Below are 21,080 nucleotides of genomic sequence, written 5' to 3' on the forward strand. Positions count from 1 at the left end.
GCTATTGGCAGCCGTAAGAGTTGTTGCAATGTTAATATTTATATTATCTGTTGTTGTATTTTGTTCTGTAAAAGTTGTTGCAATGGTAGAAGTTATTATATTTGTTGCTCTGTTATACTCCTTAATACTAACTCGTTGCAACAGTAGTGGTGATAATATTTCTCGTTGTGTTGAAACTATAATAGTAGCTGCAATAGTAATAGTTATTATATATGTTGCTCTATTGGAAGCCATAAGAGTTGTTGCAATGTTAATAGTAAAATGTTTTGCTGTATTGTAAAGATCCATATTAGTTTTGCAACGGTAATAGTTATATATTGCTGTTGTTATTATTATCATTTTTGTTGTTATTGTTATTATCATTAATATTGCTGCAAGAATAGATAATACTGGTGGTAATTACGAAAGTAGAAGATAGAAGATAGAACACTAGTGGTTGCAAACGTGGTGGTCATGGTAGTTAATGAAAGAATTGAAGCTAATGTATTTATAGTTGTATAAGTAATGTACATAGTGTGTTGCTATAGGTATTATAGCTACAGTGGTCTTTATAATCCCTGCATCATGGTATACATTATTCCAATCATGATAACCCAGTCATATGAGTTTAAAATCCATGATTTAATTTTTCATAATGCATATTCCGAGATTTGTTTACATGTAGATATTATAGCTTCCTGCAGCTGGTACATTGTTACCCAAGCCGTTTTATTCACAAGACAAATTAAAAGTTCCAAATAAACGCATTCTGTTGGTTGACACATTGGCAGGCATCAAACTGATTGGTTGACCCCGCCCATGCTAACCTCATTCTTCAGACCCAGCCAATGGATGGCGGGTTAACGAGAGTCGAGTTTTTTATCCCGTGGTTTGATTAAATCCGGGTCTTGAATCATAAAGGTTGCTGAGTCAGGGCCTTTGATCCACGCTTGCCAAGCAGTGGGCTGGGAGATAACTCAACACTGAACAACGTCGATAGTAACGACACCGCAGCATCACGTGAACGCGTTTCATTAAAACTGAGGCTAATTTATCAATCAATTAGCTCTGTAGATGCACTTTAAGGGCGTTTGTGTATTTATTGTGTAAATATCAAACATTTTACTGATTTCAACATGTACAAGAAATGCTTTAATAGTGTTTGTATATTTATTGTGTAAATATACGTATTTAATTGATTTCATTTAACCGAAGCAGCAATGTATATATTGCCAGGCCGTTGTTCTCCGTGGGGACTCCGAGTACGAATAATACCCAATGCGAAATGCCTGTCACTAGAGCTGGATAATGAGGATTGGATGGTCACAATGAGTGATCTGGCTGTGTCATTGGCATGGATCGTTCCCCTTATTATCAACCACCTTTGCCTGCGTCAGCCTCGATTACGGGGCCGCCGTAATTTAGCTAGAATCTCGCAGACTTCTTAATATACACTCACTCGGTATTTTAATAGAAGTATGTCAACTAGAGGAGTGACATAGTATGGTTGGTCCTCTTGTTGCTCCTTGTCCTAGCAGCCACTGTGACCATCAAATCCCCAAACACAATTGGAACAGACACGAGCTACAGGGACTTATCTTGACCTACACATTCTATTGAGGCCACTCATCGAAGTCTTCAGTACGTAACCTTTTCAAGGTATATTGACGCACAATGAAATGGCGTGACGTGAGTTTACAACACACGGTGTCGTCACTGATTTTCAGAGGTCCATTCGTATAATTTCCACAGCCTTTTGCCCTTCTCAATCTGTTTCGACAGAAAGGCTAGGCTAGTTATTCTCTTGCATTGCCAATTTATATTTACGTAGCGCTTAGAACACATGTTGGGTGAGAATGTGTTGTTGGTAAACTTATAAGGGCTTGTTATATTTATTTAGGTTTTAAGGGTTTCTCATATTTGACATTGCAATCTGAATCTGACGCTATAGTTTCTTCTCCATTCTCAAATACGGCCACGCCGACTGACATCGGGCTGATGTGAAATTGACAACTTTCAATCACCCGAGGCATGCGAGTCACTACTGGTTCTCTCTAACATATGGGTTGTGATAACAAACAAGGCCAGCGCCTCTCACGAAAGGATGGAGAATACATGGGAGAAGAACATGGGACACCTACCATCTCACAGAAGAAGGGGGTTGCTGTGGGTATGGGCTAGGGGGGGTACCTATATGTTTGCCGATGTCAAAGTGACATGGACATCTTCAAGGAGCTTAACAAACAGTCTGGACCAGACAATGCAATGATTCATATTGTGAAAAACGATCCACACCGTCGGGATACAATGACCAAGTTACCAAATCCGACCACCTCATCCATTTCGTCGCCTCTTACGACAGGCATAGGTTCCTGGGAAGGCTTTCGGCCCCCGGAATCCACAGGGGGTCTGTATCTATGTAATTGTGTCAATTTGTTAAATTCTCGATGTAATTAAAGAACGTAATTAAAGAACATTTGAGTTAACAGAAAAACAAAATGGTATTTAAACGACTTTAATCATCCAAATGGCCAAACGTTTCGTTAATAAACAAACAGGGGCGGTCGGGTTGCCTAGTGGTTAAAGCGTTCGCTCATCACGCCGAAGACCCTGGTTCTATTCCCGAATTTGGTACATTGTGTCCCCCGCCGTGGTATTGCTGGAATATTGCTAAAAGCGGCGTAAATATTAAATTAAATAATCCTTCACATTTTCATCTAGATATCTCATGTCAAGACATCAGTTATCAGTTGATAGATAAAATGGGATGTAGTAAACTGCCGGGTAAAAGAAAATATACCCTTGAAAACTGGACTTTACCCAAAATACAAACGATATCATAACATTACTATCCTGAAAACAGTCGCCAAAACACTGCAAACGTATCGTCCAAAACACAACTATGATACCCGTATCAAATATATCACCATCGAATAACCCTTTCTTGTTTGTTTCATTTTTAGCCACCATCAAACATGGGTGTATACTTTCTTCCGTCCTGAAGTTTACTTTTAATTGAAACCATTTTCGATTTGTGTCGTTTTTGCATCTCAAGCGAAAAATCTTGTCAATAACCTTGATATATTTTCTCACTTAGTGTTTCCGCTTGATGAAATGTTTGTCATTACCCAAATTAAATACCTTGTTCGATGTAACAGCTACATGTGCACTTAAACAAACAACCTTTGTCCATGCCACACTTGATGTCTAAAGAAGTACGTAGCCCTACTTCAGACATATGTTATTTGCGCAGATGCATTTTTATAAACAGCGTATCGATTTCAATCGCAATCAAAGGAGGAACCTCACTGAGATCAAGTTTTTTTCATCTCGTTACATATCCATAATGGCTGTTTGTATACTGTAATCAACACAAATTAGTGCCCCCTTCACACTGCGCAAGATGGTAAAGGAGCCGCTCTAGGATTACTGTCATTTCGTCATCACTGCAAATGCCAATGAAAACAGACACCATACCTTTGCACTTGTAACGGTGTATCTTTTACCGTTATATATGAATGAAAACCTGTTCCTGCGCGCTAATATAGTACATGTAAACCAAATAATGTGTGTTTGACCTTTTACATGCCATCCATCTTTCTGCTGGTTATTGTTGCCGTTGGCAACGTAAAGTTTGGATAAAAGACAATCTTTGTTTAGGTAAGTATTTTTTTGGAAAGACATAAAGATCAATTTGACTTAATGCCACCGGGCAGGTAAACGGAGTTATTTTCCTAATGTAAATATACGCAATGATGAGCACTCCCAAACCATTCTATCAAAACCCATTTCCGCACCGAGCTTTTGATAAAACACACTTTTGAATGTTAGGTAAGTATATCAGATAAAACGAGCCGCTGTGTGGAGTAAAACGAAGGGAGAATTGTGGCAGCAATGTGTTTTACTTTGTTCGCTAAAGGACAGGATAGGGTTGAAGACATATTGTCTTTGGCAGTTTATGAAGGCTGGTGTAATTAGATTTAAACATATGTTTATCGCATATATTTCAAATTTGTTGCAAACACATTATTCTGTGTATGATAAACATACAGTACGCTCTTAATGATGATCTATAAACAATGTTGATGTCTTCGTTATGATGTAATAATGTATCTTTGTCAGATTGTATCATATCAGAGTGAGGGTTCGCGGAGTATTTCGGAAGGTTTTTAAAAAGGTAACAACTTAAAGGTTGACCTGAGCGCGTGAGTTGAGTTTGACGTCTCTTTGAACTTTATTTTAGTTTATGGCAGCGTATCTGCTTAATGTAGAAGAGTGGGTGAGTGAGTTGGGTTTAACGCACAGTTTAACAGTATTGTATTTCCATTAAAGTGAGCCCATTTCTGCAGTCCTCCGTAGTGACATTGCTGGAATATTATTAACATCGGCGTAGTCATACGCATTGGATTCCCCGCATTGATATATTGCGCGAAACCCATTTACTCACTCACTCACTCACGCACTCACTCACGCACGCACGCACGCACGCACTCACTCGCGACCTCACTCACACACGACCTCACTCACGAACTCACGAACTCACTCACTCACTCACGAACGCACTCACTCACGCACGCACTCACTCGCGACCTCACTCACTCACGACCTCACTCACTCACTCACTCACTCACTCAATCACTCACTCACGACCATCTTGGGAGGCATGCAGTGTTCTTGTACCAAGCGTTCAGTGGGTATACGAGTGGGTGCCGCATTGTTTTGATGAGATGGTATGATCCAGCCCCATACCGCTGGGTCGGGTAGACTTGCATAAGTCTCTACGTCAATAATTATTAGTTTAAATCATAATTTCTAGATGTAAATAATAAGAACAAGTTGTCCATGTAACAGACTGGATCCACATATCTAGACTTGCCTATCAGGAGGGCAGAATTGATACACATCCATGGACATTTCTTTCAGTACAGCCTTGTAGTAAGGCTAGGGTCGGAGCAAAGCGTTACCACGGTTGTATCTTGTGTACATTGCACGTCTTTGTATGCCAGAGAAGGTGTAAGGCAAAGGGTAGATAACTCTATCTAAATACCAGTCGCTTGTCTACATGTAATATACTCACCGCAAAAAGAAACGCGAACTGTAGAAACATATTTTTATATTTGTTTGTTTGTTTTACGCCAGACTCAGCAATATTCCAGCTATATGACCGCGCTCTGTAAATAATCAAGTCGGGACCAGATAATCCAGTGATTAATATCATGAGCATCAATCCACGCACTTTGGATCGATGACATGCATCAATCAAGTCAGAAAGCCTGACCACCCGATTCCGTTAGTGGCCTCTTACGAAAAGCATTGTAACCTTTTACGGCAAGCATGATTTGCTGAAAAATTATTCTACCCCGGATCTTCACGGGTCGTAGAGACATATGAAGAAGCCGAGAAGAGATGTTTCCAATGTGTACTAATTAATGGCAAAACTAACAATCAGTCAAGTGTTACCACAGAGTGTCTTTATTCTTATCACAATATTCTGCACGTGATTTCCAAACTGTACGCGCTAAACCTGCACGAGACATGTGCATCTCGAGTCATGGATCTATGACGTCACATGCGTTCATGATGCGTTCATGAGTGTCGGTTCACACAAGATACCAGTGTGTTCGTTTGTGCATTGAACCAATCACAGATCTCTTGAATATGAGTAATTCTTTATGTATTAACCAGCATGCATGGTATTCGCGTTTCTTTCGTCGGTGATTTTATTATTAGCGGCGTGGTCCTTGTGATCCTTGGCTAACATATAGTATACAGGTTCGTGGTCCAGTGGATACAGCATGTAGCCCGGAGAGACAACATACGCTACAAGATGGTACTTGTTGTTACCTTGCCTGGCGCTCGGCAATTTTTAGATAAAACATGGACTGGCAGGCTCAGAGTCTGTATACTTTGTCTGAGTGGGGTATCCATGTTAAACAGCGGCATGCTATCCCTGCCGGTTAGCACTAGTCCGGACTAGTACAAGCAGCCACACACGCACGTGCATGCACGTCGCTATATACTCTCAAAAGACGTTAACGAGCACCCGATTCGTTCATAGTACTATAATTGTTAATCTGCCATCCTATATACTATTCAAACGCAGTTAAAGAACAGCCGATTCTTTCATATTACTATAGTTAATCTGTCATGGCATGATCGATTACCTAATAAAGGTATAGTAATATAAAAGAATTGGGTGTACTTTAACTTCTTTTGAGTATATATAGCGACGTGCCATGAAAGATTAACTAATAAAAGTAAAGAACTATGAAATAATCGGGTGTTGTTTAACTTCTTTTGAGTAGCATATGCATGTAGTGCCACGAGAGATTAACTACTAAAAGTTTAGAACTGTGAACGAATCGGGTATGCTTTAACTTCTTTGCAGTTGTCTATAACAGCAAAATAATCTTGAACGCGACGTTAAACCCCATTTCACCTCACCACACTATATATACCCTGTACGTCTAACAAGCAGTGGCTATGTTATTCCTCAGCAATCACCTTGCAACAACTTGCAACAACACATTCTATTTACAAGCCACAGTACCCGCGTTCATTCAAGCAAACCGATTTTTCACAACCTATTAAATAAGATGTCGAAATAAATGCGGAGTTGCAAAACATTGAACGTCTTGTGTTCTTAGGAACGCTGATCAAATGACTTACTTAGGTTTTAGAGAGATAAACCCCGATGAAGAAATGAAAATAAATGGTATTTCCTTGCACAATAAACTCCCATCCTCGTCGGTCTTTTTTCACACCGGAGGGATCTCCGATGTTCATCTTATCATTACAGTAAACACTCTTTGTAGGTTAAGGCAACAATAAGTGATATGATTGTCAAAACTCCGCCATATTGCGCCAACAACCTAGCTTGAAATGGTTACCAAAATACGGCGTATTGCGACGACCTGGTGGTTAGGCTTCTCGTATGTCCTTGCGCCAACACGAAATAGTCCAAACATTGAGCAGTGTATAGTATCTGGGGATGAACGCTCGGGGATGTGTAAATACACATTATGTGCCATAGAGTAAGGGAGGAACACAGACATTGAAACTGGAGCCAAGATGTAGCAAGATAAATACTGTTCTAGAGGCTTGATGCCCGGATGCCAGATTTAGCAAAGGCAGCGAACGTAAAAAGTGTACACTGGGCATCGTACCTGTCAATTCTGGGGAATATATAGAAAATTCAAGACGCTGACAATCGTTGAATAGTTATGTAGCTGCGAAATGGTTCATCTTCTTTTCAAAAGCTTGCGTATTTTATTTAAACTGAATTATCTGGAATTTCAACTTCAAGAGTTATTATTATTTTATTATATTATTTTTAACGGAAACCATTACCACGGGTATGCTGCTAAACAAGCTAGTCTGACCCAATGACATTGGTTCCTACTGTTTTAACCTCGCGGTTTGGTGATGCGTTTGAGCATTGTTCTTTGCGATGTATATGGTACCCTTTCAAAATAGGGAAACTATCGATTGACCGGCACATATTATGACCCTTATGAGCCGGATTTTGTGACTATGACTGGCAACCCGTGCACAACTCAAATGTTTTGTGAATGGTACACACTATGCGCCCCCTTGAAGACCCGAGTCAGAAACCTTCAGCAACCCATGCTTGCTGTAAAAGGCGACTATGCTTGTCGTAAGAGGCGACTAACGGGATCGGATGGTCAGGCTCGCTGACTTGGTTGACGCATGTCACCGTATTCCAATTCGTATACCGTTGCTGATGGTGTTAATCACTGGGTTGTCTCGTCTAGACAGACATCGACATAACCATGGTCTCGATAAAGGCACACTGATACCAATAGACAAAATTCTGACCGAATCGCTATGTACCTACCCCAACACCTTTTTAGAGGACGGATTCAAGATACCCGGATTATGATAGTTTGAGATGTATGGCTCAGACGCAGTTCATGGAATGAAAAATCTCAGTTTTTCAATATGACAAAAGGTGTACAGGGAAGTCAATTCAATTCATTAAACGGACATTTCTTTAAATGCAATTTGATCGTTCACGTTTGACCAAGATTGCAAATATCTCCCGGAGTATAGAGTAGGGGAGAGAACTCTCGTTTCTATGTCAAGGCGACTCACTTCTCACTTGTAACCATTGATCCTTTCTTGAACGTACATTTTCATGGTGGGTCATTTTAATGGTATTTACCGAGCGGACATTTCTTAAACGGAATGAAAGTATGGTTTTGTGTAACAAACACGGGTATTGCTAAATTGCGAGTTGCGAGTTGCGAGTCGTGAATTTTGTTTTTCAATTTTTCCAAATTCCTCTTTCATATCTACTAGAAATGCACAGAATGTTCCTATGTTTCAGCATCCTATTAACAGAATATAGCCGCCGACGTTTAATTACTATACAAGACAAATTGTTCTGGCTGGGGTTCAGTCAACAAAGTTTCTCAAGGCTTTACTGTCACGACCCGTGAAAATCAGGGTTAGAATAGGTCTTCAGCAACCAATGCTTGTCGTAAGAGGCGACTAACGGGATCGGGTGGTCAGGCTCGCTGACTTAGTTGATACATGTCATCCTATCGCAGTTTCCGAGATCGATGCTCATGATATCAATCACTGGGTTTTCTGGTCAAGACAGACAGACCGCCGTCATATAGCTGAAATATTACTGAGTACGGCGTTGAACAACAAACAAACAAACAAACACACTTTCCGGTCACACCGCAAAGTAGGGCAGGTCTTGGACGTACACTTCTCTGGTCTCCGTGCGGACAGATCAAGATTCCTAGTGGCGCTAATGCCACAACGTGTGTTTAGAATGTAGTATTGGGTAACAACCAGTTACATTTGCGTTTGTTATAGTTACCAATACGTGACAATGATTCAAGACCCTTGGATAGCAATTGCTTTTAAAATTTGTTGATAGCGAGGCACTTAAATAAAAGTTTTAATTTCAATATACAGGTTGCCGTCAATAGTGAGTGAGTGAATGAGTTGGGGTTAACGCCGCTTTTAACAGTATTTCAGGAACATTGCGTGTCTGTTTGATGTGGGAGGAAAGACCGGAGTGACGCAGGTCACAGACGTTTACCACTTCTGTGAAACGCACGAGCACGGGTATGGTGCTGACAAACCTAGAAACATAATCGGGGCGAACCGTCATTCGAACCCACAATCATAGGTTTCTGGTGTGCCCAAGGGACGTGCACAACAAACTGCGGAGCCTCAGACGACTGGGTCCCTCTAATCCTCAATACAAAGCCGGACGTCTATATTACCCTAGTGGATAGAGGTTTGCCCGGATAAAACAAGGCCAGGGTGCCTTTGTACAACAAAACCTTAGCGCTACGACTATCGGAAGTCTATGTTAAGGCATGGGAGTTACGATCACCTTAGCGCTAAGATCGCTTTGTACAACGGTACCCTGGTCGGCTCGGCCTAACTATAAGGAGTGGGGTATCCATGTTAAACTGCGACATGTTTGTCAGCGGGTTGCACTATAAAATCGCCATAAGTCAGACCTAGTACAAGCACACACGCGTGCAAGTATTTGCAATTATATAAGTTAAATAGCTTGCATGCGACGTTAAACCCCATGTCACTTCACCTCACGTCTATTGTTCCGTCATCTGCTTTACCCGTCTGCGGTTTGTTGTCGAGTTTCTTATTCCTGAACGGAATAGGGACAATATTAATAAGTGAATTTACTTTAGCAAACATTATACCATCACATTATGATGTCAGAAGAACGATACGGCGTCATATTAACCCAGTAACCCCTCTCCACAATGTCGTGCATGTTTGAGGGGCGGTCGGGTAGCCTAGTGGTTAAAGCGTTATCTCGTCATGCCAAAGACCCGGGTTCGATTCCCGACATTTATGCCGTAAACATAACGGCATCGCTTTGCTGCGGAAACAATTTTTTGATGAACACTGCTGAACAAAGTTTAAGCTGACCTGTGTTTTTTAATGAGTGTGCAATAGTATGTTTGTATCATCACATCGGGTCATCACAGCGGCGGGAAAAATTGAGATAAGAAAACAAGAATGAATGAATCGTAATTACTGTTGACAAATAATGGTGCCACAAATACAGTAACAATGTACATGTAGATACGTTTGTATTTTTTTGTTATTGTTTTTGTTGCAGCAATATTCCAGCTATATGACGGCAGTCTGTAAATAATCGAGTCTGCACCAGATAATCCAGTGACTGACATCATGGGCCATTGCGACACAAAGTACCGTGACATGCATCACGCAAGTCCGCAAGCCTGACCACCCGACCCCGTTAGTCACCTCTTACTACAAGCCTGGGTAGCTGAAGATGAATTCTAACACTGATCGTCACGGGTGTCTTGTATGTTGTATTTATCGAAGACACAACTACTGTGTGACCTGTGAAGATCCGGGTTAGAATAGATCTTCAGCAACCCATGCTTGTCGTAAGAGAGGACTAACAGGATCGGCTGGTCAGGCTTGCTGACTTGGTTGATGCATGTCATCGTTTCCTAATTGCGTGGATCGATGCTCATGATATCAATCACTGGATTGTCTGGTCCAGACTCGATTATTTACAGACCGCCGACATATAGCTGGAATATTGCTGAGTGCGGCGTTAAACAACAATCAAACAAAACAATTACTGTTTACGTACACTAGCAGCAGGTATACGTGTGGTTTATACGTTTACACCGAATAATGTGTCTACCTGATGAATTCATGCTCTCGAGGTAGTTGGTTAGCACAGTCGGTTGCGCGTTTCCCCGTTATTCAAACGGTCGAGTTCGATTCCCTTGGACACTACATGTTGTAATCACCATTCTTAGAATGTACTTATGTATGTATGGGCATTTGCCAAATTATTACTCATTTCAAATGTTATCAATTCTGTAGTTTTCTTGAGACGGTCAAATCATAATGAAAGAAAACTGACAGCCTTTGTGCTTGATACGGGAAAGACTGAAGCGCACATAAAATCTTTGCAAACCCCACATGTCCGAGGCGTTAACAACTTTGGTGAAACCCACGAGCACGGGTATGGTGCTGACAAACCTAGAAACATAATCGGGGGTGGGGGTGGGGGTCGGGGGTGGCTGGGGGGGGGGGGGGGATTAGAACCAATGGTCATAGGTTTCTGGCGTGCCCAAGGGACGCACCTCTGCAAAACGAATTGCGGCATACCCGACGACTCGGGCCCCGTGCTCCCAGGTAGCGAAGGAATCTAGATCAAATACAGAAGGAATCCAATACTGAACTATAAATAATACCTCTTGCAAACAAGACTTAGGCGGACTGTGTGGTTGTTGCTGGAAGATATAGCCTTTTTCCCTTCACTGTGTGAAGCAGTGAATCAAGACACCTGGTGCACCCCCCGGACAACAATACCCAGGACCACGTCTTTCTTGACTCACCAGCCGACATCCTGTTTCAGAGATGGCGAGATTCAGCTGCGACCAAAAAAGTCATTTTTGTACATTTATAAATATATTTATCAAATGCTTGTACTCAGGTGTTGTTAAATTCTAAGTTGGTGAATATGGTTTTACGCCGCTTTTAGCAATATTCCAGCAAATGGGTTTCACACATTGTAGCTATGTGGGGAATAGAACCCGGGTCTTCGGCGTGACGAGCGAACGTTTTAACCACTTGTCTACCCGACCGCCCCAAGTTACATTCTGATGTATTTGCCCTAATAATATTGATGAAGATGGACATGGTGATATTGAATGATAATGCTACTCATCATTTGTTTGTCGTTGAACGCAGTACTGACCCATACCCCAGATATATGACGAGTATGGACCAGACAAACCAGTGATTGATTTTATGGTCTTTCCTCCAAACCGTCAGGTACGATGACAAGCATCAATCAAGTCACCGAGCCTGACCACCTGATCCACGACCAGTATGGGTTACCGGGAATCCCACGACGTTAATAACGCAACACTCAGCCGTGTTCCTGCTTGATGACGGAAATCTGCGCATATAACCAAGTCTATGTAGTATAATAATGATAATACTAATAAATACACTACTTCCACAACTACTACTACTACTACTACTACTTCTTCTACAACTACTACTACTACCACCACTACTGCTCCTCCACCTCCTACTCCTACTGCTACTATAGTACTAATACCACTAATACTACCACCACCACCACCACCACTACTACTACTACTACTACTACTACTGTTACTATAATGTTAAAAGCGGCGTTAAACCCAATTCACCCACTCACTCACTACTACTACTTCTGCTGCTGCTACTGCTACTGATACTACTACTACTACTACTACTACTACTACCATTACACTTACTGCTACCTGGACCCGCCTCCATGGTCGAGTGGTTGAGCGTCCGCCCGGAGATCGGAAGGTCCGGGGTTCGATCCCCGCCCGCGTCATACCAACTTACGTGAAAAGATGGTACTTGTTGTTTAACTGTCTTGCGCTCGGCTTTAAGGGGTAAAACAAGGACTGGAGGGCTCGGAGTCATTGTGTGTGAGTGGGTAATTAATGTTAAGCTGCGGCATAGTATCTCACTAAGCTAGCGATATAAAATCGGTATTAGTCCGGACGAGTACAAGCAGCCACACACACACACATACACGTGCACGCACGTCGCTATGTAAGTGCAAATCAGTAGGACGCGACGTTAAACCCCATTTCAACTTATTACTACTACTACTACTGCTACTACGTGTCAGTATATTGCCCAAATTACATGTCAGTTTGTACTTTTACTTTGTTCGCAGCTCCAATCCTACCGGATGCTCTTTTTGGGAGAACGTTGGCACATTTCTAGCGATATCACTTGGCCACGGCAAGGTGTTCAAGCTGTCCATGACAGGGCTTGTGGAAGCCCCGGGAACCCAGCAGGCAATGCTACCTCGACTTCTCTCCGCCGTAACGTTGCTGAGGCTATACCGCTTGTCTGACTCGCGATCTTTGTGTTAAGTGCTGACCCACACACCGCCACGTACTCTGTTGTGAGCGTATGTCATGTTATTGATAACCATGAGTGAGATAGTGAGTGTCAGAAACTCAGGATCAGCTACCCGCGGCAAAGCTCATGACTAAAACCTACGACTAAATTCCGCTTCATGAGGTCACTATAATTACTACTGTGTATGTTTTGTACCATCGTGAAATGAGGCCACACTAACTACAGTGTATGTCTTGTCCTCCTGTGAGGTAGGGCCACACTAACTACAGTGTATGTCTTGTCCTCCTGTGAGGTAGGGCCACACTAACTACAGTGTATGTCTTGTTCTTCTGTGAGGTAGGGCCACACTAAATACAGTGTATCTCTTGTCCTCCTGTGAGGTAGGGCCACACTAACTACAGTGTATGTCTTGTCCTCCTGTGAGGTAGGGCCACACTTACTACAGTGTATGTCTTGTCCTCCTGTGAGGTAGGGCCACACTAACTGCAGTGTATGTCTTGTACTCCGTCACGTGGTGCCACACTAACTACAGTGTATGTCTTGTCCACCTGTGAGGTAGGGCCACACTAACTACAGTGTATGTCTTGTAATCCGTCACGTGGGGCCACACTAACTACAGTGTATGTCTTGTCCTCCTGTGAGGTAGGGCCACACTAACTACAGTGTATGTCTTGTCCTCTGTCACGTGGGGCCACACTAACTACAGTGTATGTCTTGTCCTCCTGTGAGGTAGGGCCACACTAACTACAGTGTATGTCTTGTCCTCCTGTGAGGTAGGGCCACACTAACTACAGTGTATGTCTTGTCCTCCTGTGAGGTAGGGCCACACTAACTACAGTGTATGTCTTGTCCTCCTGTGAGGTAGGGCCACACTAACTACAGTGTATGTCTTTTCTTCCTGTGAGGTAGGGCCACGCTAACTACAGTGTATGTCTTGTCCTCCTGTGAGGTAGGGCCACACTAACTACAGTGTATGTCTTGTCTTCCTGTGAGGTAGGGCCACACTAACTACAGTGTATGTCTTGTCATCCTGTGTGGTAGGGCCACACTAACTACAGTGTATGTCTTGTCATCCTGTGAGGTAGGGCCACACTAACTACAGTGTATGTCTTGTCCTCCTGTGAGGTAGGGCCACACTAACTACAGTGTATGTCTTGTCCTCCTGTGAGGTAGGGCCACACTAACTACAGTGTATGTCTTTTCTTCCTGTGAGGTAGGGCCACACTAACTACAGTGTATGTCTTGTCATCCTGTGTGGTAGGGCCACACTAACTACAGTGTATGTCTTGTCATCCTGTGAGGTAGGGCCACACTAACTACAGTGTATGTCTTGTCATCCTGTGAGGTAGGGCCACACTAACTACAGTGTATGTCTTATCCGTCTGTGAGGTAGGGCCACATTAACTACAGTGTATGTCTTTTCTTCCTGTGAGGTAGGGCCACACTAACTACAGTGTATGTCTTGTCATCCTGTGAGGTAGGGCCACACTAACTACAGTGTATGTCTTGTCATCCTGTGAGGTAGGGCCACACTAACTACAGTGTATGTCTTGTCATCCTGTGAGGTAGGGCCACACTAACTACAGTGTATGTCTTGTCATCCTGTGAGGTAGGGCCACACTAAGTTTAGTGCATCGAATGATGACTTCACATGCTGCCACCTTAGTTGAAACCTGATTAGTGAACTGCAGTGACAAATGTTAAGACATGAGTGAGTATGGTTTTACGCCGCTTTCGGCAATATTCCATCACGACTCTATCTATCATTGTACCCATGTTGGGAATCGAACCCGGGTTCTTCGGTGTGAAAAGAGAACGCGCAAACCACTGGGCTTACCCATCGCCTCCATAATAAATTAAGCTAAATGTATAATGAATGCGATACTCAGTAATAAGAAAAATCACATTTAGATTGAAGAATAATTATATTACTTTTCATAAAAAATATTCACACCCTCCAGTATTTGAAGCATGTTTGTTTTAGGTATGTGATCATACTATTGACCATAGGTTTGGCTGCTCCAAGCAGAGTCTTCATAATATAGCTTCAACAGCACACCTAACACTCTCCTACTATAACCGGGGCGGTCGGGTAGCCTAGTGGTTGAAGCGTTCGCTCGACACGCCGAAGACCCGTGTTTGATTCCCGTCATGGGTATAATGTGTGAAGCCCACTTCAGGTGTCCCCAGTCGTGATATTTCTGGAATATTGCTAAAGGCGGCGTAAAACCGTACCCACTCTCTCCTACCATAACCTATTCAGTTAATGTGTGGAATTCATTGGAAAATGCTGCTTCCCGGATCCCCGAGTTCCACCGTAGCTATGACCTGGAACAATTATCAGGTGGAATTAGTTCGACCTTCATAACGTCGCAGTCAGCCCCGGATCAGATGAACTGATACCACTAATCCACAAGGCAGGATCTGGCTAATGTTCCTTTGTCGTGGAAACATTAGCGGAAATAATGAGTGGCGTTTCGTGTTTTCTGACAAAATAGCAAAGTCAAATTGCTCGATTTACTACAAATCACACAATACCCTGTCCAATTATATAACTCCGATAGTCATTTTTCAGGTTTGCCAAAAAAAAGCACGAATCGTGATTGAACATTAAGAAACAAATCTGTCACAAAAACGTTTTGCAGAAAATTTAAATCTGTCCCTATTCTGTCGACCCAAGCGGTTGCTATTGGGTTTCCATTTTAACTCATGTGATATGGGATTTAGATTACTCTAAGGATTCATTCTGATCTAGAATGTAGTGGACATTGGTGGTCAACTGGTCAACTCGGTTGGGTTTGAATCCCAATATTGTGTCTTGCTCTGTTTGTTTGTGTTGTTGTTTAACGCCGCACACAGCAATATTCCTGCTATATGACGGCGGTCTGTAAATAATCGAGTCTGGGCCAGACAATCCAGTGATTGACATCATGAGCATCGATCCACGCAATTGTGATACGATGACATGCATCATCCAAGTCGGCGAGCCTGACCACCCGATCCCGTTAGGAACCTTCTGGAACCTATGCTTGCCGTAAAGGGCAACTCTGCTTGTCGTAAGGGGCGACTAACGGGATCGGGTGGTCAGGCTCGCTGACTTGGTTGATGCATGTCATCGTAACCCAATGGAGTGTTTCGAAGCTCATGATGTCAATCACTGGACTGCCTGGTCCAGAAACGATTATTTAAAGACCGTGCTCATCTAGCAAAAAAAGTGATGAGTGCGACGTTAAACAGAACTAAAACCCAAAACGAACTGTTAAGTGATTGTAGAATATAACGGTACTTTGTAACATATTTTGTTCAAACGTATGGTGGTGAAGGAGCGGCCGTATGAATGTTGTTTAACGCCGCACTTACTCCCATTACAGCAATGTCATGGCGATCTTTGCTTAATGGAGTCTGGGCCGCCCACATCAGCAGCTGACAGCGTTACCACGCCCACGCCGTCGGGAATAATGACACTAGACCGCCCTAAAGTATCATGTATCTGGTCCCCGCCCGCCTCATTTACAACATCAAGCTTGGGGCAATTTAATTTGCGGGGTTTTTAAACAGGTGCAGGTTAGTCTAACCTGTTTTCTCCAACACGACCGTACTTAATTCCCATGACGCACCATGGCCCTCGTGTCTGAGCAGGGTTGGAGGGTGTGGCCTTTTGGGCTTGTCCAGTTGAGACATCACTGTACTGAACGTTTATGAAACATTGCGAAAAGGGCATTTTAATACTGGGGTCACTTTCGTTTTTTTCCACAATGCAAAGGATCTTGTGAAAAAATATAATCACCCGGTCGCATTATAGACCAAACCAAAATTATGATACAGCATTGATTCAACATTGATACCGCATAGAGTGAGTGAGTACGGTTTTACGCTGCTTTTAGCAATATTCCAGCAATATCACGATGGGGGACACCAGAAATGGGCTTCACATATTGTACACATGTGGGGAATCGAACCCGGGTCTTCGCCGTGACGAGCGAATGCTTTAACCAGTAATGGTGCTACGGGAGTGAGCCAGCATTGACACAGGTGTAATACAAGATTGATACAACATTGACACAGTAGTGATACGGGAGTGATACATCATTGAAACTGGAGTGATTCAGCATTGATACAGGAGTAATACATCACTGATACAACATTGACACAATAGTGATACGGGAGTGATACAGCATTGAAACTGGAGTGATTCAGCATTGATACAGGAGTAATACATCACTGATACAACATTGACACAATAGTGATACGGGAGTGATACATCATTGATATAACATTGACACAATAATGATACTGAAGTGATACAACATTGATATAACATTGATACAGCATTGATACAACAGTGACACGGGAGTGATACAGCATTGACACAATAGTGACACGGGATTGATACAGCATTGACACAATAGTGATACGGGAGTGATACAGCATTGACACAATAGTGACATGGGAGTGATACAGCATTGACACAATAGTGACACGGGAGTGATACAGCATTGACACAATAGTGACACGGGAGTGATACAGCATTGACACAATAGTGACACGGGAGTGATACAGCATTGACACAATAGTGAAACGGGAGTGATACAGCATTGACACAATAGTGACACTGGAGTGATGCAGCATTGACACAATAGTGACACGGGAGTGATACAACATTGACACAATAGTGACACGGGAGTGATACAGCATTGACACAATAGTGACACGGGAGTGATACAGCATTGACACAATAGTGACACGGGAGTGATACAGCATTGACACAATAGTGACACGGGAGTGATACAGCATTGACACAATAGTGACACGGCAGTGATACAGCATTGACACAATAGTAACACGGGAGTGATACAGCATTGATACAATAGTGACACGGGAGTGATACAGCATTGATACAATAGTAACACGCGAGTGATACAGCATTGAGACTGGAGTGATACATCACTGAAACAACATTGATCCATCATTTACACAATAGTGATTCGACAGTAATGCATCAGTGATCGAAACATCAGTGATCGATACATCAGTGATCGATACATCAATGATCGATACATCAGTGGTACAACTGTGCTACCACAGGGGTCGCTGTAGAATTCAGTTTTGTCGTCCATAAAATTTCCGAATCCTGTGTTGTGATCAAAGGTCAGATGACCAAAACAAACTAACTAGCTACACACATCTATTCAAACGGAACCTCAGTTTCTCAGGTCACGTTGTGTCAGCCGTAGCGAGGCCAGGTGTGACGCAGTGTCCCTCCTTGCAGTAACGGCATCCGTCACACACTGCCGCGATTGTGAGACACCAGGTGTTCTTGGTTGAAAACGTCCCTTCATACCTGAAGCGAACTTAGAAATGATAAATTACATGCAGACATACATGTATGGGTCTCCTTTCCGGAAACGATTGTCGTATCACCCGTACTTTGATATTGACAGTAGTAACGTGGACATAGCTGTGCAGAGCGGGTCACAGACTAAATAGTGTTAAAAGGTTGCATCTTGGTCTCTTGGTAATCCGACCTCCCCGCGTGTCGCAAACACGTGACGGGACATGTTTCTCTTATGCAGCCTTGTGGGGATTCGTGCTCGGTATTTCGTATGCTTGTTCGTGAACCCACTAAAGGGGATCAGATGTGAAGATTATGTAATATGGCTGACCGCTTGTCACCGTGCAACGATGACGTGGAGTGTTGCTTGCTCTTCCTGAGGCTGGTTTGTTTGATCCAGACTCGAGGATTTGCAGGTGGTCAAAACATATCTGTAATTGCCGAGAGCGACGTAAACATTCATTCACTCTTCTTTTAATGTAAATGCATCGAGTCTGATTCTGTAAACTTGCAGCGCAGTTGCCCGTTGTTTGCCTCAAGCCATTAAATGGCCGGCAGTGTGATTAAAATGTCGTAAACCCATACCCGCCCGCACACATATTGTGCGCAATCGTTCAATAATGTCATTATTGTGTGGAGAGGGGGAGGCCCAGTGGTTCAAGCGGTCGATTGTCACGCCGAAAACTTGGGTTCGATTTCCCACATAGGAACAATGTGTGAAGCCAATTCCTGATGTCCCCCGCGATATTGCTGGAATATTGCTAAAAGCGGAGTAAAACCCTCACTGACTCACTGGCTGATGGAATCGGACTCGATATCATGACCAAACTCATGACAAAGAATTGTCAAGATTTCAAATGTAGAAAAATTAATGTGACCCCATTGTTACAGGCCTGATTTGTTTGATAAAATGGGATAATACCAATATTAAAACAGAATTGTCAAGGTTTCAAATGTAGATAAATTAAGCTGGCCCCATTGTCACAAGCTTGAATTGTTTGATAAAATGGGATAATACCAATGGTTAAACAGAATTGTCAAGGTTTCAAATGTAGAGAAATTAATCTGACCCCATTGTCACAGGCCTGATGTGTTCGATAAAATGGGATAATACCAATATTAAAACAGAATTGTCAAGGTTTCAAATGTAGATAAATTAATCCGACACCATTGTTACAGGCTTGAATTGCTTGATAAAATGGGATAATACCAATGGTTACAACTCGCAAGCGTCCTATTTACTACATGTGCGTTTAGTTTCATGTTCGTATGATGTTCAAATGTACTCTGTTGGCCTTTGGCTCGGCAGCTAATTATAATTCAACTGTACAGCTACGCCATCATCCTTGTGTTGCACCGCCATGGCACAGAACACAACAGATGCTGATGCACCTCTGAACCTCCTTATGACGTCATCCAGGACATCACTCGTCACAGCATTCTTGTGGAATCTTTGAGAACAGTCAACATGTCAAAATGTCATCAATTGTCTTCCCTCATCAGTTGTCTCCTCACCTTCTCACACACCATCGCCAACATCATCAGCAATCAGTTTGCTTAAGCTGATCCTCAGCCTTACCCAATTCTCCTCACACCCCTTCAAGTCTCTCCCCCCTCCCAACCCGACCAGTCCGATCCCCATAAGCCTCTAAGTGTGTGGTCAGCTTTGGTTCGGCCTCTATGCCCACAGATAACGGTTGTGACCGGGCTAGTCATTGGTAGGTAATTACAGAGGGATGTAGGTTTTGCTTACATTACAAAACCGATCAGACACATGGAACAATGAAGGAGCGAGGGACACGGCGCATGGCTAAGTTTAGACCACCTGTGTCAGCGTGCCTTGACACTCGTGGTTTGCGGGTCAGTAGGGTCATGGGATGAAGGTAGAAATAGATGAGGCTGCGGTAGATCCTGTTTCTATAGCGGTTGACATGCGGCAACGTGACAATCGATGTACATATGTTATACACCTCTACCACATGACCTAATGTTTTGTATGTTCTCTTTATAAACATGGGCGTCGACTATCATTTCCAAACCTCGTATTCTGAACACGTGAGTCTAACGGGTTTTTCCGGTTATCGATTGTATCTGTCTTGGTAACTACACCGATATTGTGATTTCTTAATTCAAACAGCTTTCGCGCAATTGTGATTTCACAGAGCGAATTAATTATTTATGTCAAGTCCTTGGAAATATCAGCTGTCCGCCAACTGACAGTAAAATAGTACAGTACAGCACAACACAATATAGGACACACACAACAACAACATAAAATAGCACAACGCAATATAAGACACAATTTATCAGCATAACATAGCACAACACAATATAAGACACGCAATATAACAGCATAAAATAGCACAGCACACCTCAACTCAACATGACACGAGACAGTACGGCACAACACCACTTAACAACATAATGTATTAACACAAAAACACAACTCACAACATAACAGAGCACAGTATAACATTACTGCACAACACAACAGCACAGCAAAACACAACACTCATACAACAACACAGTCAAGCAAAGCACGCCACAGCACACCACAAGGGAGTACATAACACTCCACATGATAGAATATATAACGTAACGTCCAGCTATAATAATACACCTACATGTCACATATTAAAATGTCAGGTAACAACCAGGAGTGAAAAACGATCACTACACAATGAACGTTTCATTTCTTAAAATTTTGTCTGCACATCAATACAAAGGCTGAGGTGACTGAAGGCTGATGACTGAGGTGATTGACGGCTGATGACTGAGGTGGCTGATAGCTGATGACTGATGACTGAGGTGATTGATGGCTGATGAC

The sequence above is a fragment of the Haliotis cracherodii genome, unplaced genomic scaffold, assembly GCF_022045235.1.
Source record: "Haliotis cracherodii isolate W230 unplaced genomic scaffold, xgHalCrac1.p SCAF_5, whole genome shotgun sequence".
Taxonomy (NCBI): domain Eukaryota; kingdom Metazoa; phylum Mollusca; class Gastropoda; order Lepetellida; family Haliotidae; genus Haliotis; species Haliotis cracherodii.